Source organism: Dromiciops gliroides, chromosome 5 (genome assembly GCF_019393635.1).
Source record: "Dromiciops gliroides isolate mDroGli1 chromosome 5, mDroGli1.pri, whole genome shotgun sequence".
In the NCBI taxonomy this organism is placed as follows: domain Eukaryota; kingdom Metazoa; phylum Chordata; class Mammalia; order Microbiotheria; family Microbiotheriidae; genus Dromiciops; species Dromiciops gliroides.
Window position 1 is genome coordinate 135299833 of NC_057865.1, and position 26246 is coordinate 135326078.

The following is a 26246-nucleotide window of genomic DNA, read 5'->3' on the forward strand; positions in this document are numbered from 1 at the left end:
GTTGGGCTCTGCTCACCTGGTAGAACAGAGGCACTTTCCCAAGTATTAGACTTTTTGATGTGGCTGTTTTCTTTCTTTTTTTTTTTTTTTTGCAGGGCAATGGGGGTTAAGTGACTTGCCCAGGGTCACACAGCTAGTAAGTGTCAAGTGTCTGAGGCCAGATTTGAACTCAGGTACTCCTGAATCCAGGGCCAGTGCTTTATCTACTGCACCACCTAGCTGCACCCTCCCCTCTGCCATGTGGCTGTTTTCAGAGCTAGTTATGGGGGTCTGCAAGTTTTTGGTCTTTCCAAGGTGATGTGATATAGGGAGAGATGTGGTCACAGTTTTCCTGGTCTGTACTTTGATCTTTAGCCAGAAAGGGTCCCTGGTACCATGTAGTCACAAGCACCAGCATTTCTCATGGCCCTGGAACTGTGTTTCACAACTGTGTATGAGAAAAAGAGTTGCCAATCAATGCCAGATATACCCAGTGGCAGCAAAGGGTCTCTTGTAATCTCTTTCTGACCAGTTGTCTGACCCCCTCCCCTGATCTCTGGGCTGAGAGCTCCTGGAGCTGCTTTTGTTGCTGCGGTCACTGTTGTTGATGCAGTGTGTGTGGGCTCTGGACAGCCATGTTCCATGGTATCACAGACTTCTGCTGACCTCAAGTTTTTTTTAGGCCAGAAAAATGTCTCATCCTGACCTTTTGTTGGCTCTGCCACTCCAAAATTTGATTTGATGAGTTATTTTAAAGTAGTTTGGAGGGAAACATTGGAAGACGTCTGTTAGGTGGCTGAGCCTAATCTGCCATCCTGGTTCCATCTAATTGATTAGTTTTTAACCCCATAATGAACACATCAAAAATAATTTCATTGGTGCAATTTTTAAAGGCAATGACCTATCATTTTCCTCTTTCCTTTTTATCATGAAACAAAACAAAAACTCCCAGCACCATGCAAAATATTTTCAGAGGCAGAGGCGTCACTGTTATTTTTCAAGCCTAAAAGATTCTAGAGTACATTCTGGCAAATCTGTTCATTTGTGTTGTTTATTAAATTCTATAAGACTACTGAACCATGCACATAAATGTCAGAAAAAAGTGAATGAAGAAAATCAGTCAAGGTGCTGTTCTTCAAAAGTTTTTATTTATATAAATCTTTTTTGGGGGGGTCAGTGTAAGGATTAAGGACAAACATAGCATCCTAGACTATCTTTGGCCATTAAGGGCTCTATTAAAAATTAATATTTTATAGCCAATGCAATAGAGATGCCTCTCTCCCCACCCCCAGCCCTGTTATGTTGTGCATAAAAAGTATTCCATCTGCTTCACTGCTTTGCCTTCTTCATGGGCTTAAACCTGTCAAATTATTCCATTTGATTTCAGAGAATTCTCATATGGCAATCTATTTTATTTACTTTATCTTCAATAAAATGGTTCAGTGAGCATTAGCAACTGTGAGACACAAGTTTCAATCAGTCTTCTGGCATAGGCGTCAATCTACATTAGACCTACTGTGCTGTGAGCTGCAGCTAGTAAGTTGGAGTAGCACAGCCTAATAATGCAGCAGTGGTGGGAAAGAAAATTCTCCCTAGACATTACAATGCATTGCTTATACTATACAGGTGCCTGGTTCAACACATGAGTAGCTTCTTAATAAGGCTGACAGCTAAAAGGAGACTTTAGACTCCAACTTTATTTTACATGACACCTACAGTAACGGTCCTCTGTTCTCAACCAGACAATGGTTAAAAACTTGAATTGTTAACAGTTAAAAATGAGTTCTCATCTCTTCTGCTTGTATCTTGTAGAAAAAAAGAAAGTGTAAAAACATTCAAACTGCATGGTGTCTCTTCCGTAACATTTTCATACAATTATGGATACAACAGCAGTTTCAATGGACCTTTTCTTACAAATTTGTATGACATTTTAAATATAGCTATTGGATTAGACATTAACCACAAAACAATCAGTATGTTTGAGAAACAACTCATTTTGGGAGATGATATCATTAGAGGCTAATTCCAAGAAATGTGGGGCAGCACTGCTAGATGCCGTGAAAATGTCTCCCAAAGCACAAACTTTGTAATAAGTGATGCAAGTTCCTATTTGACATGGGCTGTAAAAAGCAGATTATTGTAATAGTGCTCTTCCCAGCAAATCAGACCATTAAGAATGTACTTAATGTTCAGTTGAATTGAAAAGCAGGCCAGTTAAAATCCATATTTTGCTACTTTGTATAATGGCACCAAAATTTTACTACCAAATAGCTTCAAACCACAAATCTGACTTCAGTAAACTTTTATTTTTGACAAGAAAAATACCCCCCAAAACATTGTGCTTCAACTTCAGTTTCTTTCCCTTTAATATAATGCTGAACCTCTGCCTAGGTATCATCACAATATAATTAACAGATCAAGAGTTGGAAGGGAGAGTTCTTGGTCAGAACATGGTAACGGCTCCCTTATTCTGTGCTCACATGCACTCACAAAAGTCAACCTCAAAGAACAAATTCAGTGAATAACAAGTCCAAATTTTCAAATCCTAGCAGCTCATAGATTTGTATCTATACCTCATTAACAATATACATTTCTGAATATTTGTGAATCTTTGAAAGACAACAAAATTAGGAAAGGATTCTTTTTTCAAAAAGGCAATTAGCAAAAACTAAGGGATAGGACAATTTATATATAAATATTTATGTCAGATATAGATACATATCTATATCTGAGATTATACACACACACACATCAGAAAGGAAAAGGCAAAGAGGAATTATTATTGAGTCATTAAGGCATGAAGAATATGGAGAGTTTGAACACTGATTAATGAATAATAAAACTAGGAGAAAATGTAAGCAAATATTCAACTATATAATAAAGGAAAAATCATGGAAGCCCTTAACCCAAGAAGTTGGTTCAGGCAGAAAATATAAAATGATTCCTCAAAAGCATTGATAAATGTATGGATGGAAAAAAAAAATGTAAGCTCTTTAAAGTAAGGGACATTTTCATGATTTTTATCTATGTATCCCTTTGTAAGTGCAGTCCCTTGCAAATACATTAGCTTAACAAATGTTTCTTTTTTTCTTTTCTTTTTTTTTAGTGAGGCAGTTGGGGTTAAGTGACTTGCCCAGGGTCACAAAGCTAGTAAGTGTTAAGTGTCTGAGGCTGGATTTGAACTCAGGTACTCCTGACTCCAGGGCCGGTGCTCTATCCACTGCACCACCTAGCTGCCCCCAAATGTTTCTTAAATTGAACTTAATTGAAGGTATGTACTGGACTGCCAAGAGGAATTGAGGAATGTGTCGGATCTCTCTGGCCTTCTGAGTGAATGTAATGGGGCAAACAATTGTTATTCTACTAAAGACCCATTAATGCCATTGTCAAAGATATAACTAACATATGAAGGAATATTGTATAATGAAGCACCAGAATATAGGTAGTGACTACCGTTTATTTATTACTGGACAAGAATATACTAAACTGCTCCTAAGGAAATAACATTTAAACATAGAGAAAGTAAACTCACCAAGATGCTTTTATTACTGTGTTCAAAAGTGATAGAAGAGTAGATACAGTACTAGACTTGGCTTCAGGGAATCTTCCTTCAAACCCTTAGTAGCTACAGGACCTTGGACCCATCACGTCTATGGGCCTCAGTTTTCACATCTATAAAATCAAAGGACTGAACTTGATGGCCTCTGAACTTCCTTCTGGCTTGAAATCTCTGAGCCTAAAATCAATATATCATAGATCACAGAATAAAAGATTATGGAATGTTATAAAAATTAAGTAAACCAAGGCAGTTCATTGACTTGCCCATAGTGCCACAGTAAACTAGTGGCAAGGCTAAGAATTGGTATATCCTCACCATTACATCCCGTGTTCTTTCCACTAAAGATCAATTTCTTCCTTGCCTTCATATAACCTTTAATTCAGATTAGTTCTAGGTTCAGTTAAGACTTTAGGGCATTTGTTCCAGGGCTGCTTTCTTGATACTGATACAGTAGGATTATTATGCCTTGAGTAGCTTCTAGCTATGGAGCACCTTAATACTCTGGGAACAGGTGACTGACCAACCTTACTGCTTACAGATCCTATTCTGGGCTTATTCTACTTATTCCTTAAATCTGGCCATGGATTTCTTTCTTAAGAGAATGAAGAAAAGAAATATTTCACTATTATTGCACTACTAACACACCTCCTTTTTTAGTCACATATACCTTTAATGTCTTAGTTCTTGCTCCTTCTTACATGGAAACTCTAGTTAATATACTACAGTATAGTTACACAAACCATGAATCTTTCCAATGTACTTTGGGTTACTTGTAATTTTGATATTCTTGAGATTAAGCTGTTCAATAGTTTACAGCTACATAGCATCCCTTGGAGGATAACTCATGGGAACAGAGCAAGTTTTTACAGAACTGAGGGCCTTGCAATGATTAAAACTGCTAAACAGTTGTCCACATATGATATCACCAAACCTCCTACCCAAATCTGAGCCAATGGTGTTCAGGGCCTATCTCAATTCCTGTCCAAAATATTGGTGGGAGGTAGAGAAATGAATCTTTAGCTTCAAATAATATTCTGGGCTACATGTCTTTTTCTTTACTTTTGCTTTACTTTGAAAAGTACTTAGCTCATCAGCTCCTACATTCTCGATTTCACTAAGGAGGACTCAATATTTGAGAGTTTGGTACACTCGGTATAATGTCACATGATGAAAGAAAGATGTGAGGAATCAATATAAAATTCTTCTTTCAGTTTTACTTAAAACAAGAAAACTTCCATAACATCAGCAAACATATTAGATGAATGTCTACCTGCTTTGTGTCTTATTTTATGTCAATACTTAGCACGTCACTGAAAAAAGTTATCTCTATAGTTATATCTGTCAGAGTTTTACATAATTCACATAGAAGATACCTTCTTTAAAAAGGATCTTCAAAATTACAATGTTTTTCTGAGTCAAATGTTTTCTTATAAATAAAAAAAAATAGAGATCATGGGATTATCTAATCCATTAAATTTAATCAGTCATATGATTATAAAGAAATGGTATGATACAGAAGAGCTAAAGATATAATATATGCACAGAACATTTTTATAAAAAGAATTTTAAAAATCCTGCTCTGATTCTTAACCATGGAATAAAAGTTTTCCTGGGTATCAAAGGTTATACCATCCAAGCACAAACTGGGTTTTACCCAACTTAAAAGGTCTCAGAGGCCGAAATGCACACTATGTTGCCCGCTATGTGAAGACCAAGCTAAAAGGCATGAAGAGAGAAAGGGATTTACTACCAGAAAATGGCCACAGATGAATAAATTTCCCTCAAAGAAATAAATTAAAGGTACAAAAAACACAAACTCTTCCTTGGTCTCTTGAACCTATCTTCAACCTCCACAATGATACTAGTGAGGGGAACCAGAAGAAGAAGAGTCACACAGTTCCTAGACCATCTGCAAGCACTAATTTAACTGTTTCCTCTTAAAGTAATAAGTAACAAGAATCAGACTGTTGGAATTAGACTGTTAGAAAACTTTGGACAAGCACAACAATACTGGAATATTTGATATAACTTAAACTGAGAGACACAAAACAGTTGCAGCTAAATTAAAGGCATTTAGCCTTTCCTTGGAAAGAAGAATAAAACACTTGGCAGAGTTCATTTCAACACTTACCAAAAGATGACCAGAAATGTCATTTTCTAGAATACTTGCTCATCCATCTCTAAATCCTATAATCTTATAATCTTGCCTTCAATTCTCACAATGCATAAACACAAACAGACCACCATGAAGATGAATGTTTCTTATGCAATGGCATCTATTGACTAAGAAGTTGGGAAATTATATGAAGAACTTGAAAAGTCTTATAAAATAAGTATGTGTGTGTGTGTGTGTGTGTGTGTGTGTGTGTGTGTGTATATACAAATATATTGATATTGACATGCAATGACTTCAGTGTAAAAGTAGACACAGTAGAGGCATGGTGAAAACTGTGTCTGAAAATATAGCCTGGGGTTAAAGAAATGAATGAGGACAAAGACTAGAACACTACAAATACATTCTTTAAGAAAGAGTCAAAAAGACGTCAGATAAAAGTACCAAGAAAAAACATTAAACTATTTTAGAACAGGCAAAATGACAAGTCATGGCAAAATACCTTCTCTGTATGCAATTAGATGAGATGCTGATTAGAGTGAAAACACATTAGAAAAAAAAGTATAAAGATAAGTAGGAGACATTACATGGGATAAGAACAGTTCCAATGTGATCAATGAACAAGAAGTTGATTCAGGAAAGTAGAAAATAAAGGTTCTTTTAGATTTTGTAAACTTTTCTTAAGAGAATTTGACTCACTACAAAATAAAAGCTAGACTAAAGAGTCAGAAAAGTAAAGTATCTCAGCCAAAAGATATAATCTCATAAAGTCCAATTCTCCCACATTTTACCTATGAGGAAATGCAGGTCTTGCTCAGGGTCACACAGCTTAAGTGTCTAAGGCAGGATTTCCTTATCAGTTAGGAGGAACTGACAGCCCAAAGCAACATTCATTTAAAATACAAGTTCTTTCCAAAATATCTCTCTCTCTCTCTCTCTCTCTCTCTCTCTCTCTCTCTCTCTCTCTCTCTCTCACACACACACACACACACACACACCTCTCACAAAATAACAAACAAAACAACAACAAAAACAGTTAAAGAGAAAATTAGCCTGCTGGGAGCATGGTGTAAGATAAAAATTCAACTAAGCTGGAGAGCATCTGTATGAGAAACTGGAAGGAATATAACAACAAAGGTACAAAATGCATGAGATCTTCTAGGTTTTTTATGAAGATCTCTTTTCACTGATGACTAGTGAAGTTACCTACCACATTTGGACTCTACCAACTTAGTAGCAGGTGGAGAAATAGAACTACATTTGCAAAGATAAAGCCAAGAGTATCAATTGGATTTGATCAAATACAAACAAAAGAAAACAATGCTCAAGGCAACACAACTGTAGTAGGACTACATGAGGAGGAAGGACACCTAGGTTCCAGTCCCTACTCCAGCCTTACTGAGATCAGGACAAAAATCACTTAAGTTGGCTTAATTATCTGTAAAACGAGCATGTTAATACCTCATTTGACTAAGGACTGATAATTGGAGCCAGGTGAGTCCTTGAGGTTTCTCCCACTTCTAAGACCTAAGATACTATGAAATCAACCAAGGTTTCCCAGACTTTAATGTTCAAACAGACACAGAGGCTTCAATATTTGCATATATAGAATTTCCATCAATCTAGCTATCTTTTACTTTAAAATGGTAAGATTGCCTTAATTTCTAAAAGCACCATCTTTTGTAGAATTAGAAAGAGTAAATTGTCACAATACATAATCATAAAGTCATGAATTTGGAGAAGACCTTCTAAGTTTTTATAGGGCAGGCCCTTAAATTTGGGGATGGGCCAAATTATGTTCTCTCCTGATAAGGATACTCTAAAAGTTGTTTCAGTGTTAACAACCTTCTTTCTTAGGTCATTCCAATTTATGATGAATCTAATATCCTCCTAGAGTTAAAGCTAATTTCAACATACATTAAAAAAAAAGGCAAAAAGTAAATTAAAATGTGTAATATATGGGAAATCTTCATTAGTGAAATCACGGAACTTGGACTAAGTAGATAAACTACTATTAACCATACAAGCCACTTAGCCCTATTCTACTTCATTAAAAAATTATCAAGCATTTACTTTTTTCTCATTCTCCTCTCCCCTGCCATAAAAAGAAATACAAGGCCTTTGTAAGAAAACTGGCATAGTCAAGTAAAAAAAAAATCCATATTGGACAAACTCCAAAATATGTTTCATTCTGCATATTAGACCATCACCTCTCTGTCAGGAGGTAGGCAGGATTCTTCATCACTGGTCTGCTAGAATCACAATTGATCATGTCATTTATTAGATTTCTTGGAGCTTTCAAAGCTGTTGGTTTCTACAGTGATGAAGTCATCACAAAAATTCTAGTTCTACCCACCTGATACTCATTAGTTCATTGAAGTCTTCTCAGGTTTATCTGAAACCATCTATTTCTTAATTTTGTACAGCACCATAATATTTCATTTCATAATTTGTCAAGCAATTTCTCAACTGATGGCCACCCCCTTAGTTACAAGTTACAAAAATATTGGCTGCAGAAGTTTTTTTGAACTTTTGTTCACTTCTTTGTAGTATGGGACTAGTAGTAGTATTGCTTGGTCAAAAGACATGCAGAGTTTAGTAACTTTTGGCACACAATTTCAAATTCCTCTAATCTATACCAATGTGCCTCAGTCACACCAGGAAGACAACAACTTGCCCTTACCTAGCTCAAAAGTTGCAATACATACTAAGAACACCTGAAAATCTTAATAGAGAGAAGTAATTATTTTTAGTGTATATGGCCTAATGATAAAATTCATGAGAATCATGCAAAATAGAAGGGGAAAGAATTAAATTACAACAGATGGGATTTAGACAGGAGAATCACCCAAGGACACAACTAAGTCTCTGCTACAGGAGAATTTTAAAAAATAATAGATATGAACTGTCGACTTTTTCAGACTGTCATCACTTTCTATGTGAAGTATTTCCCACTACTCCCAACTGCTAGTGACCTACCTCCCTTAGCTACCTTGTAGTTATTGTGTATTTATTCTATGTGCACTTAAATGCACACATTTTGCTTCCCCTAATAAAATGTAAATTCTCTGTCCTTGTACTTGTATCCTCAGCTCCTAACACAATGACTAATATATACTAAGTGCTCAATAACAGCTTGCTGATTGACTGACCTTTTTTAAAAAAATTACTTAAGAGTCAACCTAGTCCTCCTAGATGACTGCAGGTATCCAAGGGTCTGCCTTATTTCCAAAATGAACACAAGTGAGGAAGTGATTCTGAGCATGCCCTGAGGTTTAGAGTAAAGCATGGAGGACCTTCTGAAAATTCAAGGCAAGTTTTGAGAAATAAAATCATCAACTACTTGGAACTCTTGTTTAAAATTTAGAAGCCCTTAATCCCCTGTAGAAAGTTTCCAATTAAGCCTGAGTTTTTTGTCTGCAGCTGGTAGCTAATAACAACATCAGCTAAATTTTTATAGTGCCTACTATGCACCAGGCATGGTGCTAAGCACTTTACAAATATTATCTCAGTTGATATTCACAACTCTGGGAAGTAGGTGCTATATTATTCCCATTTTACGGATGAAGAAACTGAAGCAAACAGAAGTTAAGTGACTTGCTCAAGCTCAGATAGCTAGTAAATGTCTGAGGCTGGGTTTAAACTCAGGTCTTCCTGACTCCAGGTTTGGCACTCTATCCATTGCACCATCTATACGGGAATATTTTGTGTGCTACTTATATACAGGGGACATGACCTCTAATTGGTGGAGAGAAAGCTGAGGTTGTCACTGTGTACCTCAGGAAGGGGTGGAGGTGGTACCACAGCAGATAAATGAGGCTCATAAGATTCTTTCAAAGAGACCAGTAAAGAGAAAGATATCAGAGAGTCATGTAATAAAGATCTTAACATGTGCCTGATTTCCAGTTTGACTCCTCAGAAACTTTAAGGGACTCACTAGGGTGAAACTGGTCCCTTTCTTTTAGTCTGAATTGAAAGCTTATCTGCCTTCCAACTTAAGAATTCACTCACATTTATTTTCTGGAATATTTTAACCTGTAGAACTGTCATTTCTGTTTGCTGTGTACCTGGATAAATGAGGTCAGCTGGTGAGTTAGAGCTAAAAGCCTTGACTGGTCAGGGAAGTGACTTTCCTTTCAAACTCTTAAAAATTGTAATGCTGGATCAGCAATATTTGAGGGGGAACTTAAATGAGTCGTTCCTGATAGCCCTTTTGGAATTGGGTGAAGCAAGTATCCAGCCATGATTCTTCTCTCCTATCCTTTCTACAAGGAAATTACAGTCTCCTTTAGAGAGATTTGGGCCAGACTCTAGACATGTATATTTATGACAACCACAACCTGCACATCTACACAAACCACATGGATACACTTATTTTATATAAGCATACATGTTCTATACCCTATTGAGGAATTATATAACACTATTTTACACTTGTATAGTGCTCATTGGAAAAAGGATATTGGTGGTACATGTAGCTAAAGTAAAGAGGGATGGGCACGTCAAAAAAAAACAAAATGTGAAAAGATTTGAAGGAAGGCCTCTAAGTGCACTGAAGAGTTCTTTGGGAGAAAATGGATAAGAATAACACAATATAAGGAGGCATCCTAGGTGGGCTATAAAATCTTACCTATTAAAAGAATACTCATATTAATGAAATCACAGATCTACTGAAGTATTAGCATATTTATAGCTCCAATGGGGCTTCTGTTTATGTCCTTTCCACTATGCCCTCTTCAGCACCCTTTTTTATAGCTAATAAACTTCTTTTAATTTTAGCTCTTCAGTTTAAAATGCTCTGACCTCTGAGAAATATAACTACTCTCTATCAGTCTCTCCAGAGATGGCCACTCCTTCCTATTTTGGTCTCTGATTAAAAGGGCCTAAAGGAAGGATCAATTTACTCCTTGTTTCCTACTCTCACCTGAAGAACATTGTTATGACACCTTTACTCAATAACCTCTTTTCTTAACTTAACACCGGCAAAATAGATTGACCTATTGTGACCCTTTTTGTTGCATTCTGCCAAACTCCAGTCATTCTTCCCTTTTCTCAATGATGGTGGTGCCTGTTTTCTGGTTTTCCTCTCCATCATATCCACTGATATTGTTCTTGGTGATATTAATATGGTTTTTGATGACCTTTCCAATACTCCTGACTGTCAGTTCATCAAACTCCTCAACTCCCGTGACAGCCATTTTCACTCACTCATCAGACAGGCAATCACATCTTGGTTCTTACCATCACCTCAAATTCTTGCCCCTCAAGATCTTGAAATTTGACATTTTTCTCTCACATCACAATCATTTGTTCTTTTAACTCGCTCATTTTCTGGTCCATTTCTGAATGGTTTTTCACATTTACCCATGCCTTCAGACCATCATTTCCCACTGGTTCTCCATTGACAATCTTTCTCAGGCTTCTGCAAACTTCTTAAAAGTATCACTTATATTTTTATCTCAAATGCTCATTGATAAAAATCCTAAACAGCACAGTGCCAAGCACAGATCCCTAGAGATACTCCACTAGAAATGTTCCAAAGCCACATTAAACCACTGAGGTCTGAGTCTGGCTATTCAACCAGTTCTGAAACCCAGTTACTACCACTGGATCCAAATCTCTATGTCCATTTCACAAGAATAGAATGAGAGATTTTGTCAAATGCTTTGCAAATACCCAGGTAAATTATACCTACAGTATTCCCCTGATCTTCTGGCCTAGTAACTTTGTAAAAAAAATTAATTAAAAAAATTAAAAAAAATTTTTTAAACAGCGTGGTATAAGGTTTGGAAGCTGAGAAATGTTAGTGTGATATTGATAAAACTATGGCAGCTGCTATAGTATCTCTTTACTAACCACCTCTTAATAACCTAGTTCCAATGTACCTTTTCAGCCTTATTTTTTATACTTAATAATATGTTCTTGCTCAAAATGGGCTATCAGGTTTTCACAATTTTATTCTACTGTCTCCCAATTCCTGCATTAGTGCAGGCCATTTAATTTGCCTAAAACAAACTCCCTATTTGTCTCTGCCTTTTTGAGAGTGCCCTACTTATTCAATTAGTCTCTCTATTGGCCTTTATTAAGAGTCTTCTATTTGGCTGGTACCTTCCTAAACCGTGGGGATACAAAGGGAGGTGAGAGAAAGTCCCTTCTCTCACCTCGAGGTTTAGTTCCGGTGGAACTCTGTAAATCCTTGTTTACTTTCTCTGGAGTGAAAGTTCTATCTTGATCTCCTCGGTATGCCTTAAAAAGTTTGTTTAAGTCTCTAATTTGTTATAGTCTACATCATATTATATAGGATGTCTCAAAAGTTGTAGTGCATTTTAAAGCCTTAATGAAACTGAACTAAAATTTTTGGGACATTCTGCTCTTATTTGGACATCCATCAGAACTCCCCCAATGGACCTGAAGCTCCTAGAAGCTTGTTGATTTTCATCTTTGTATCATTAGCACCTAGACAGTGCTGGATATGGTAAGTCCATAATAAAGATTAATTTAATTTTGTCACTTGGTTAAAGACAGTTTGGTGTGAAGTGCATAAAAAGCCTGCATTAGAAGCACAAAGACCTGAATTCTTGGGTGATCTCCTACACATACTCTGTAACCCACAGTGAGAAACTTGACTAACTCAATGATCGAGGCTAATGGTTTCAATGACGTAGTCCATGACTTTCATGCAGCCTTGATTCAGTCTCTGTTCCCTATGTTATGCTGACCACCCTGTTGTCAGACAGAAGGGTATTATCATCATCAGATTACAAGTCTTAGAAAACTGAGACTCATAGATACAGACTTCCCTGAGGACATGCAGGTATGAAGTAGCACCTTTGGGACAAAAATCTAAGACTAAGTCTACTATGTTATACTTTCTATTACACTACAACACAGTGAAAAATTTATTTCATAGGAACATTTCATATTAAAAACATTCATAATCTGAGTTGTAACAAACAGAAAAAAGCTTTATAACTTGTTCACTCAATAAATATGTATTTTTACATTCTGCTGTGTTTTTGAAACCATGTACCCATTTCAAAAGGCTTATACATTATAAAACTAATTTTCAAAGAAAGATTTATTAATATACCAGTCAATATTGTTTTAGTATTTCTAAGTAAAATCTCACTCACACTCAATTAATTTCAGTGAACCAATGCTGAAAACATTCATAGACTAGCCAATATACTGACCTAAATGACAACTGCCAATTCTATACCTCCCCCAACTGTTACATACAATTTCCAAAATTTATTTTCCATGATATAATGGGCAGAGAACTTTTCTTAAAGCCAAGGAAAGTGAATTTAAATTTGGTTTCATTCATATACAGTCTGTATAACCTTGGACTAGTCACTTAACATCTGAGCATTCTAGGAAATTCCCTAAAGCCTATAAATTGCAGAGAAGAGGACCCCTGCAATGATTATGGGTGCTTTTTCAAATGGGCATTCCCTATACAGGTTCATAGTCCATCCCTATCCATATTAAACCATTTCTAATTCACACTAATTTACCAGATAAACTTCAAATTCAATGTTAAGCTTGAGAACTAGAAAAAGAGGAAAACATAGCAAAGTGAAGCCCAAGATAATATATAATAATAATAAAATTCTATGCTTGTCTTACTACCAAGACAGATGTCTTTGCAGTCTGTTGACCAATTTTTATACAAATGATCATGCTCCAGGGAAATAAAATTTGACAAAATAAATAATCAAGAAAGTAGATTAGATGATAATAGAGGAAACTACAACAAAAAAAGATTTACCTGCTTCTTCCAGGTCTGCACAAAACTTCCTACTTCAACCTTGAATGGGAGTATTAAGTAAGTTCAGGGCCAGCATCACATTACAATGAGCCTGTTAATAGACAAGAAAAATCTTTATTGCTTTGGAAAATAACCTGTAATTTACTTCACAATTAGTTCAATGAACTTCTACAACATAAAATCTATAAAGTCTAATACAAGGAAATTGGTCAATGCTATGAGTTTTCAAGTCCGCAAAATGTGATTTTTCCCTCTTTGATAGAAGTTTAAATCCTATAGTCTATGTATAGCAGTAGATTAGTTCATCAAAAATATTATATTTTTTCTTTTCTTTGGGGGGGGGGGCAATGAGGGTTAAGTGACTTGCCCAGTTTCACACAGCTAGTAAGTGTCAAGTGTCTGAGGCCAGATTTGAACTCAGGTCCTCCTGAATCCAGGGCCAGTGCTTTATCCACTGTGTCACCTAGCTGCCCCCTCATACATTTTTGTACCTTAGAAAAAGAAAATAAACAAGCCATTGATAAGTTCTTTAAGAAAAAATCCCTAAGACCTGATGAATTCACAAGTAAATTTTATCAATTTATTCTAACACTATATAAACTATTTGAAAAACTAGGTACAGGAGTGCTACCACATTTCCTTCATGATACAAATATGGTTTTGATACCTATAATAAGGAAAGCAAAAGAAGAAAAAGAAAAGAAAACTATAGACCAATTTATTTAATGACTATCTATGAAAAAAATTTAAATAAAATATTAGCAAGGCCATAACAGCAATGTATCACAAATATTATACACTATAACCAGGTGAGATTTATGCCAGGAATGGCTCAACATTAGGAAAATTATCAGCAAAATTGATCATATCAATAACAAAACCAACAGAAATCATATTATTATATCAACAGATGCAGAAAAAGGCTTTGAGGAAATACAACACACATTCCTATTAAAAACAATAGAGAGCATAAGAATCAATGGAGCAGGGGCAGCTAGGTGGCGGAGTGGATAAAGCACGGGCCCTGGAGGACCTGAGTTCAAATCTTACCTCAGACACTTGACACTTACTAGTTGTGTGACCCTGGGCAAGTCACTTAACCCTCACTGCCCCCCCTGGGGGAAAAAAAAAAGAAGCAGCAATGGAACCTTTCTTAAAAAGATAATTAATATATATATCTAAAACAAAGAACTAGCATTATCTCAAATGGGAACAAACAAGCCTTCCTAATAAGATCAGGTGTGAAGCAAGGATGCCTATTATCGCCATTATAACTCAATATTTTATGAGAAATGCTAGTTTATAACAATAAGAGAAGAAAAGGAAATTGAAAAAATTAAAAATATGTAATGAAGCCACAAAACTAACACTCCTTATAGATAATATGATAGTATACATAATCAACTAAAAAACTACTTGAAACAATGATTTCAGCAAAGTTGCAGGATATAACATAAATCCACATAAAACATTAGCATTTCTGTATACTACCAACAACATCCAGCAGCAAGAGAGAGAGAAACTGTATTTAAAATAACTGTATACAGTATAATATACCTGGGATTCTACTTGCCAATACAATCCCCAAAATGATAAGAACACAATTGCAAAACACTGTTCACACAAATAAAGGCAGATTTAATCAACTGGAGAAATATTAATTGTTCATGGTGTAATGGAATTTATTAATTTGATCATTGACAACACTATGCTAAGGTGTAGTAAAAATCCAGCAATTCAAACAATTAAAGAAGAGAATCCAGAGTCCAGAGCCCAGTTTTCCAGACCAGAATCCAGCTTCCTCCTGATGACATCTTACCACTTCAAGAAGACAAGAGAACTCAGAGACTTTATATGAACAGTTTTGTTTTGTTAGTTTTTGTTATCTCCTTCTGTTATTATATACCATCTGTAACATGTACTCTCTGCAGAGGCCCTCCCTCTGCAAGACCAATGTCAAAGCGTTGTGTTCATGAGGGACTGCCCCTCCAGACAAAACTTTTCTCTCTCCCTTTTCTATATTGATACTAACATATTATTAGCTAGCATAGGATATTATTTTTGGCTGTTTCATTGAGCAAACTCATTCGTTTTTCAAATGAAACAAAGCGGGGGAATGTGGTAAAAAACGGAAGTTTGAGCTGAATCATTTGAGAGTTGAGTGCATGCTACTGAAGCGGCTTTTGAAGGACCGCCCTTTTGGGGAGAGACCACGATGAACGGCCGTGCACCTGCTGCTGCCTGGAGAGCGAGACAAGCACGCCGTGGCCAAGCACGCCATGCTTCCAGGACAGCAGTTTAAAAACTGAGGGTGGAACGGAAGTGGTGCCTCTCTTACTCGAGCTTCTCAGTTTAGCGGTGGCAGCACACGTGTCTGGTATTTGGTGCTGGTTCTCAGCCTAGCAGGCAGTTTGGGATTCGGTGAGTTTTATAAAAGAATATAGACTAATCTTAGATCTAAGATTATTCATTTGTATTTCTACTTTCCTATTTCCCTAAATGGTATCACCTTTTTGTTATCTAATTAATCCCCAAACAATAAAAACTAATCCTTCACTGATTAAAGCTCAGAGGCTTCTTTTACTTAGTGGTCTGGGAGATATATAAGGGAAAAGTTAAAGGGGAGTTTAATGCTCGTATATCCAATTTTAAATCTCACAATGGGTAGGCCATGCCAATATAATAAAAATGACAATTCTACCTCTTAATATACTTATTTGGTACCATAGCAATCAAACTACTAAAGAATTATTTTATAGGCCTAGAAAAAATAGTAAAAGAATTCATCTGGAAGAACAAAAGTCAAAAATATCAAGGGAATCAACGGAAAAAAAACCATTAAGGATAGCGGTCTAGCAGTTCCAGATTTCAAATTATATTACAAAGTAGTGATAATCAAAACAATCTGGTACTGCCTAAGAAATAGAGTGGTGGATCAGTTGAATAGATTAGCCATACTATACATAGCAGTAAATGACCACAGTGACCTACTGTTTGAAAAGCAGAAAATAGTTCAACAAAAACTAGGCATAGATCAACATTTCATACCATATACTGAGGACAATGTAAAAATGCATAAATAATTTAAACATAAAGGGTGATATTATAAGTAAATTAGAGGAACATGGAAAAATAAACCTGTCAGATCTAAGAATAAGGGTAAGTTTATGTTCAAACAAGCAATAGAAGGGATTACATGAAGTAAAATATTTTTGATCAGATGAAATTAAAAAGATTTTGGACAAACAAAATTAATGCAACCAAAATTAGAAGGAAAACAGGAAACTGAGGGGAAAATGTGTAGCAAGTTGTTCTGATGAAAGCCTCATTTCTCAAATATAAGGAACTGAGTCAAATTTATAAAAATAAAAGCCATTCCTCATTTGATAAATGGTCAGAGGAAAAAACAAGCAGTTTTCTGAAGAAGAAATCAAAGCTTTCAATAGTCACATAAAGAAATGTTCTAAATCACTACTGATTAGAGAAACACAAATTAAAACAACTCTGAGATACTAACTCACACTTATCAGATTGGCTACCAGGACAAAAAAGGAAAATGACAAATGCTGGAGAGGATATAGAAAAATTAGGACACTAATGCACTGTTGGTGGAGTTGTGAACTAATCCAAACATTTTGTAGAACAATTTGAAACCAGGCCCAAAAGGCTATAAAACTAAGTATAACCTTTGAGTCAGTAATACCATTCACTATTACATCTGTATCCTAAAGAGATCAAAGAAAAGGGGGGTGGGGAATACCTATTTTTACAAAATATCTATAGCAGCTCCTTTTAGTGGTAGCAAAGAATTGGAAATCAAGGGGATATCCATCAATTGGGGAATGACTGAATAAGTTGTGGTATATGATTGTGATGGAATACTATTATGCTATAAGTAATAACAAACAGAATGGTTTCAGAAAAACTTAGGAAATTTTATATGAACTCATGCAAAGTGAAGTAAGCAGAACCAGGAGAACACTGTAACAGTAATATTCTAAGGACAATCAACTCTGAATGACTTCTATACAGTAATCCAATACAATTTCAAAAGACTCATGATGAAAAATGGAGAACTGATGAATTCTGAATGTAGATTAGAAATATTTTTTCTATGACCTCACTTGAATAATCATAAACTATTTGCCTTCTCAAAGAGGGAGGACTGGCAGGAGGGAGGTAGAAAATGTGGAACTCAAAAATATTAAAAATGATAGTTTTTTAAAAATTACATGGAATTGAAAAATATTTAGCCAAATAAATAAAAAAAATTTAAAAAGGTAAAATACAGAAGCTTGGAAACAGGGGAAAATAATGGATTCTGCTGTGGACATGTAGAGTTAGACATTCAATTCAAAATGGCCAATTGGCAGTTGGTGATAAGGAGTCAAGAGCCCTAGAATTTAGGGGCTAAATAAAGAGAAACAGAAGATTAGAAAGTTGGAAATGGATTCAAATATTCATAAACCTTGAAAACAAATAAATCCATATGGCTGGCATTGTCTTAAACCTATCTTTTCAGAAAGGCTACAAATATATATATATATATATATATATATATATATATACTGCATCTGTCCTTGGCTTCTTTTAGAAAGCTATTTCCAATTTTTAATTGGACATTTTATATTTTGTTAGCATGTTCACAGGCACAGGGGACAAAATTGGAATTATCTAAATAAATAAAGCAGCTTGCACTGCTGACCCACAGAATTTGGAATGTAGTTAAAGTGAGTTGACAGGTAAATTAAAGGAGGAAGGTATAGAGCTAATATGTGTAGTAAGTTTTCTTTTCCCTTTTGTGTTGATATATGTGCGTGTTTATGTGTGTGTGCTTGCACACATGCTAGGAGAAAAGACACCAGCTGCTTTGTGGGATTGTGTAAAGAATGTGATTTTGAGAAACACTGACAAAGTGTCTATGTAAAGAAGCAGCAAAAATAAATTCTTACAAGTCAACTTTTTTAAATGGCCTTTTGGGTTTTTTTAAAGGAAAATATACTTAGAAAAAAAATACTGTGCATGCAGTAAACATTCATTAAGACACACCTGATTAAATGCTATCCTAGGAAGCCAAGAACAAATGAGAGTTAAAATAGTCTATGATAAAAGATAAGAGTGGTACTGTTAGAGGTTTTGTGGAAAAACATTACTAGTGAAGCTATGAATTAGTAAAACCATTCTGGACAAGAACTTGGAATTATGAAAGTAAAGTAGTTACAAATGCCCATAGCCCCTGAACCCCACCCTCTACCCGCATATCCTCTGCTAGGAATAAACCCAAAGTAAATAACTGATAAAAAGAAAGAGGATCCATGTGCCTCCAAATATTTATAATAATATGTTATAGTGGCAAAGAACCAAAAATAAAATATATGCCCATCCACTGGGAAATAACTATAGAAATTATGGTATATGATTGAATATTAAGACTACTGAATATTAACAAACAATAAATATGATGAATACTGAGAAGCATGACTTACATTGATCTGATGCAAAATGAGGTAAGCAGAGCTAACAAAAGACAATTGTAACAATGTAAATAGAAAAAAAAACCCCACAAAACAAGTGAAGAGATACGTAAAATTAAAAAGAACAGGCTTGGTGACAAAAGATATGAGAAGAAATATTTCCTCCCTACCCCAGAACACATAAACTCCTTTGCAGAGTTAGAGGTGTGGGGGAGAACTTTGGTGTGCAACCTAATACGTATTGTCAGATTTTTTAAAATGTATTTGTCAGTGGGGTTTTTTTTTTGCTTTTGCTTCCTCTTTTTTTTTTTTTAAGGCAATGGGGATTAAGTGACTTGCCCACGGTCACACAGCTAGTAAGTGTCAAGTGTCTGAGGCCGGATTTGAACTCAGGTACTCCTGAATCCAGGGCCAGTGCTTTAACCACTGCGCCATCTAGCTGCCCCGCTTCCTCTTTTTAAGAGAAAGAAATTGTTATAAGACATAGCTTTCTGGGAGGGAAGGGGGGATGTACAGGGGGAAATTCAAATGATCTAAAAACAACAGATATCAAACCAAATTTATTTTTGAGGTAATTTAAAATTTTCTTTCTATGGAGTCAGGGATCTAAAGAAAAGATCAGCTTAAGATTTGCAACTTCTTGGTTTCTGCTAGTTTCTGCTGTGAGCCTGACAAATATAATTTTCTGAGTGAAAGTAGTAATGACTAGAGAGTCTGGTAGAGGTAAAAATAGGGCAGTATAAACCAAGAATTAAACTTTCATCCTAAATCATTATGATGCAATACAAACTGTAGTTCTTTTACCTAAAAAGAACAAAACCTTTGACGATATTTCAACATCCCTTGCCATTTTCTTCTATAAAATGAATAAATATAACCAACTTCGATAATTTCTGAAGGCAGAAGAAAGCTTATCAAGCAGCCATCTCTCCTTTCAGAAAACACTCAGAATAACTTTGATTAAAAAAAATACTTTCATGTCAATTAGAATTATTCCATTAAAATAATTATACCAATTATACCCATTAGACTAACATATACTATAAAGCAAGTAAATGTATGCAACCACAATGGGCAAACTGAATAATCAATTTTCTGAAAATCATACATACCGGCCATCTAAATACTTATGAACTTCAAATTGGTTGAAGATAGACAGAAATTCATGCCATGGTCTGGCCTCTGGGGGGTGTGACTAGATGGAGAAAGATTTTTAAGACTTGAAAGAGCACTTCAGGCAATAAAACAATGTCTGAATTCTGTCTGTTGACCCAAGGGTCGAATATTTTACATCTGTAGGTAGTAGGCTGAAACCAATCAGGGTTAGAATACAGGCTGGAGTTCACTATAATGCCTACTACAGAGGCCTGTGCTCAGTGGGAGCTCAATAATACAGTAAAAAGTCAATAAAAAAGAATTCCCTCTAAAAAATACATAGTTTTTATTGTTTTGTGTTTGACCAGAGATGGGGTAAGAATAAAAGAGAGAAAGATGAAGAGACATAGGCATTGACTGCAAAGGAAAACAATGAAGCTCTACAATTGGAGGGCATTGTATTGAATAACATGGATGTGACCATGAAATATGTTTCATAATCTCAACATTTTAGTCAGGACTAAGATTGTTTATCTTAGCACTTTTCTTTCTTTGTCCAACTATATATAAGAAAAATATATTTGTAAAGTTGTTCCCATTTTCAATGCTGGTCAACACTGCTAACAAACATTAACTGCTAACATTAATAAAAGGTTAATTGATTATTATTATGTAATTTTGGCAGAAATGTTTATTATAATTTATATCACAGTTTATGACAGGTATGTCTGTTGGTATCTTATTCACTTCTAGTCTCTAAATTCCTTGAGGGCAAGGATTAGATTTTACATACATTTTTTCACCTCTCCTAGTACCTACTTAGGTACAGGGGCCTATTTTTTTTTGGGGGGGGGAATCAATATTTTAATATATTACATAACTCTATTTAGGAAAAGCAAATCAAATGGCATGGGCTATTGACTCTGTATGAGCAAAGAAGTGACTCATGTTTCACTGATGTTTAATACCTCCAAAAAAAAAAAATCATGGTGTGGTTTTTTATGTCATCCTTTCATCTTCACAGCAACACAAGGAAAGCATACCAGGTATCACTGTGCCCAATGTAAAGGTCACAGAGGTTCACCATCATGCTCAGGGTCATAGATTGCAAGTGGAAGGACCTAGGTCTTTTAGTTCTTGATGCAGCGATTTGTCTACAACACTCCAAAGATACTGACAGAGAGAATATTGGAGTTCCAGGACATTGATATTGCTTCAGTGTATGTGGTAAGGAGACAAGAAATCTGAATTGGAAGGAATTGAGAAGCATCAGAAATCCTCTGGAGAATTTAAGTGATGCCACAACCACCATCCAGGGCTCTCCAATTTCTTCCCACCATCTTTCTCAACTCTATGTTCCCTCCTACTGAAGAGCCAGTCCCATAACCCTATCTCTGTGCCTACAGAAACACAAATGATTCACCAAGGTCTAGCACAGAATCCTGCACACATTAGGTATTTAATAAATGCTCACTGTATTGAACTGAATTCTATCACTCAACACCAGTGCTTTATATTCCAGTTAGCAAGGCAGTTATTCCTTTTTTATTTCAGGTTTGGCAACAAACATGTTTATAGTAACTCTAGCAGCACTAATAGTTCATTATATCCTTTGCCAGCAGAAATGGAGAAATGGAGAATATATTTACAAATGTGGGGAGGCTGAAGTTTTTTGCAGGCCAAAAAAGTACAGCACCAAAGCAGCCAGGCTTTACAGCTTCATAGATTTTCATAGTAAGATAGGAATGAGGGGGTCAGAGAGATGGAGAAAAATGGCATTGCCTCCTTTAGTTTATTTTTGGCATGGCTTAAATTCATTTGCATGCTAAACCAGAGAATATCTTGGGGGTGGGGGGTGGTATTTAACCCTAAATCACAGTTATCTCTAACTGTGGGCTTTGATCTTCCAGAGACTTAGGGATCTCAAAGAAAATATTTAATCTTAGCCTGGGGCAGTCGGGCTTTTGTTAACTAGGTGTGGTGGTCATGACTAATGAGCTTATCAGGGAGATGTTCAAACCCTCAAACCCTAACAGAATGAAGCTGATATGGGCCTGACTAGTACTAAAAAAAAAAAAAATAGGGCATACTATAATAGCATGGAGCAACACCTGCCAAAGACTACATGGACAGAAGCTACCAGAGTATCACTCAGCTGAGATCAACCAGGACCAGAGAAGCCACTGCTGTTGTTCAGTCCTTTAGATGCATCTGACTCTTCATGACCCCAGGAGCCATACTATCCATGGGGTTTTCTTGACAAATATACTCAACTGGTTTACTACTTCCTTCTCACACAGCTAATAAGTGTCTGAGGCTGGATTTGAACGCAGGTTTTCCAGACAAAAGGCCTGGCTCTCTTATCCACTGACTCATCTAGCTGCCCCAGAGGAGCCATACATCAGCAGAAATAGCAGTCACATGAGGAGAGTGTGAATAATACAATGCCATCACCTAAAAACATAAGTATTCTTACTGTACCAAAGGTCTAAACTGTTTCTCCTTCCACCCATTCTGACCATGTGTTCTTTCATATATTACTCATAGGATGCTTATGCCTCCTATGAGTAATCCCTGTGTGTGTTCACCCTCCACTCCAATGGTATGTGTATTTGCATATATCTTTGGGAAGAATGTTCTATGGAGAATTTTCCTAATATTTCATTTAATGCCTTTGATTTGAACTAATAATTTAATCTGTCAGACTAGAGGGTCAAATCAACAAGAATTAATTAATTAATTATGCACCTATTATGTGTCAGGGATACAAAGAAAGGCAACAAAACAAACAAAACAAAAACCAGTCTCCAACCTGGAAGAACTTACAGTGCAACAGGGGTGGGAGGTGAGGGTAGGGCGACAACATGCAAACAATCATATATGAACAAGGTATAGACTGGACAAATTAGAAATAAGCAACAGTGGGAAGGGATAAGCATTAAGGTGCATTAGGAGAGGCTTCCTGCTGAAGGTGGGATGTTGGCTGAGACCTGAAAGAAGGCAGGGAAGCCAGAAGATGGAGATAAGGAGGGAGAGGAATTCTAGGCATGAGGTACAGCCAGTGAAAATGCCAAGAGCTGGGAGATGGATTGTCTTGTGCAAAGATTAGCAAGGAGGCCAGTATCACTGGATGGCAAGGTACAAGGTAGGGGTAGAGGAGAGTATAATGAGCTTTATGAAGACTAGAAAGGAAGGCAAGTCCAAGTTATGAAGGGATTTAAAAGCCAGAAGATTTTGATATTTGATTCTAGAGGTAATATAGAGACATTGAAGTTGTTTGAATGGGAGTAGGAGGGAGTCAAGTGGCGGGGAGGGGGTTGAAATGGTCAGATCTGTGCTTAAGGAAGATGGAACAATTTACAGGTGAGTGAAGAATGGCCTGGAGTGGGGAATAAGAGACTTAAAGCCGGAAAACTAATCACTATATTATTTTAATAGTTCAAACATGAGGCAATGGGGGTCCATACCAATCCATTAACCAATAAACATTTATTAAGCACCTATTAAGGGGCAACTAGGTGGCATCCTGGATAAAGCATGGGCCCTGGATTCAAGAGGACCTGAGTTCAAATTTGGCCTCAGACATTTGACACTTACTAGCTGTGTAACCCTGGGCAAGTCATTTTATCCTTATTGACCCCCCCCCAACACATACACACACACACACACACACACACACACACACACACACACACACACACAAGCACCTATTATGTGACAGGCACAGTGCTAAGTACTGGGGATATAAAAAGAGGCCAAAGACAGCCTCTGCACTGAAGTAGGGCAGCTAGGTGATGCAGCAGAAAGAACCAGGCCTAGAGTCAAGAAGACCTGAGTTCAAATCCAGCCTCAAACACTTACTGGCTGTGTGATCCTGGGCAAAACACTTACCCCTGTTTGCCTCAGTTTCCTCATCTGTAAAATGAGCTGGTTAAGGAAATGGCAAACCAGTCCAGTTGCTTTGCCAAGGAAACCCCTAATGGGGTCAAGAAGAGTCAGGACACAACTGACCAACAAGAAGCCATTAAGGAGCTTGTTAACGAGGGAGAAAATATGCAACCATACATACAAAGAAAGTTATATACAGGTTAAATAGGAAATAATCATCAGAGGGTGGGGAGTACAATTAACAAGGTGGGAGAAAGCTTCCTGTACAAGGTGGGATTTTAGTAAGGAATTAAAAGAATACAGGAAGGTCATTAGTTGGAAACTAGGAATGGTGGCATCAGGGCAGTGGGAATTTTGGAAGACAGAAAGGTATGTAAATGTTATGAAGGTATAATCAACAAGTGTTGGAAACTGACTGAATGCAGGGAATAAGAGATGATGACATTAAGGTTGTGAGTCTGGATGACTGAGAAAAGGGTGGTACCCAATAGGAAAGTTCAAAAGAGGAAAGGATTTTGGGGAAAATATCAGTTTAGGCCACAGTGAATTTAAGATATTCGGTGAAATTAGGATAGAGTAAAATTAAAACATTTAAGAAAATTAAAATATCCCCCATTTATTCACTTCCTGTATTTTTTTTTCCCAGTTTTTTCATGTGGATTACTAAGTATCTCTCCAACAGTCTGCCACCTCCAGGTCTGTCTCTTCCGCACCCTCAAAACTATCTATAAAATACTTAACATACATAAAAACACAGTCCTTTAAACTAGCAACTTTGGCTATTGGGTACCTTTTTTTTTTTTTATTCGAAGTCATTTAGCTGATTGTTTTTGGAGAACCAAGGATTGCTTTTTAAAAGCTACTAGGGAGGCTGAGGCTGGTGGATCACATGAGCTCTGGAATTCTGAGCTACAACGTGCTAAGCCATTCAGATATCCACCCCTAGTCTGGTACCAATATAGTAATCCCCTGAGAGCACAGGGCCACTAACATGCATGAGGGGGGAACTATCAGCCCCGATCAGATACAGAGAAGGTCAAATATCCCTGCAAATCAGTAATGGGTACAGGTCATGAGTGTCCAATGGACTTTCAGCCTGAGGGAGGTAGGAAGACTACACCTATAAACAAAGACAAACAAATGGATGGATGGATGGATGGATAAATAAAGCAAACAAACAAACAAACAAAAAAGAAGGGGATAAAAGTAACTTTGGCTGTATTCCACTTGATTTCCTTAAGTGGTGCAGGGATAGAGCACCAGGTCTGGAGTAAACAAAATCTGAGTTCAAATTTGGCCTCAAATTTGGTCACTAGCTATGTGACCCTGGGCAAGTCACTTAATCCTGTTTGTCTCAGTTTCATCATCTATTAAATGATCTGGAGAAGGAAATGGCAAACCATTACAGTATCTTTACCAAGAAAACCCCAAAAGGGGTCATGAAGACTGGGACATGACTGAAAACAAACACACAACAACACACTCAGGTTTTTTGTTTTTTTTTTTAAGTTCTGAGAAATGTTCCAGAAGATCATTAAAGTAGAAGACCTGCCCCTTGCCCACTGAAATAGAATTCAGATAAAATCATGGCGATACAATTCTAATGTGTTTAAAGATTCCAGAATTCTAAAAATTCCAGCTGAATTCATAATGGCATCTTCCCTTTCATGGGGATAAAATATCTAATCCTTACTAAAAGGCTCTCTCATTCTGCTTCCTCATTTACCATTGTGAGTACATAGTAGGGCAGCATTCTATTTTTGATAGTGTTTTTTTTCTCTGAGAAGGTATTTTGTTTTGTCTCCTTGGTGAATTCACTTGAAAGCTCAAGAAGGACGATTGCTATAATGATATAATTTCTTTTGAATGCAACCATTCAGTAAACTTTATACACAAATGCCTATGATGACAATTCATCTTTTCAATCTATTTTTATTGTAAATGTGGTGAATATTTTAAACAATGTGTAGCACCAAGTAAAAACATTTTACCAAGATCAATAAGTGGAAGGACTTATTTGTGTTAAAAGTCACTACATCATTTTATTTGTGTTGGGGGAGGAAATAGTTATTAAGTGAACATATTTTGTCAGAAGTTCCATAAAAAGATATTTTCAGTTCAGCCAGTTCCATGAGTTAGAACACATTCAATGGTGTATTGAATATATATATATAGATATATATAGATACACACACACATACACATACATATATATGATAATTGATTTACTACTCCATGTTCCTACAACTTTTCATTCAAAAGCTACTTTCATGAGATACCTTAATGCAATTAACCTTAGATGAAACTGATAATAGAGGAAAGGATGACTCTTTTCTCCTAACTTCTAAGGTCCAAAGTTAGAAACAG

At 36.3% G+C, this 26246-nt stretch overlaps 1 protein-coding gene across 2 annotated transcripts in view; it reads right to left on the reverse strand.

Annotated features, from left to right (window-relative positions):
* Window positions 1–26246, reverse strand: part of FOXP2 (forkhead box P2) — a 693998-nt gene that overhangs the window by 419234 nt on the left and 248518 nt on the right. For both annotated transcript variants that reach the window (XM_043967104.1, XM_043967102.1), the window contains exon 3: window positions 13423–13513. The gene's annotated coding sequence lies outside the window, so the exon portion shown is untranslated. The remainder of the gene's footprint in view (window positions 1–13422; window positions 13514–26246) is intronic.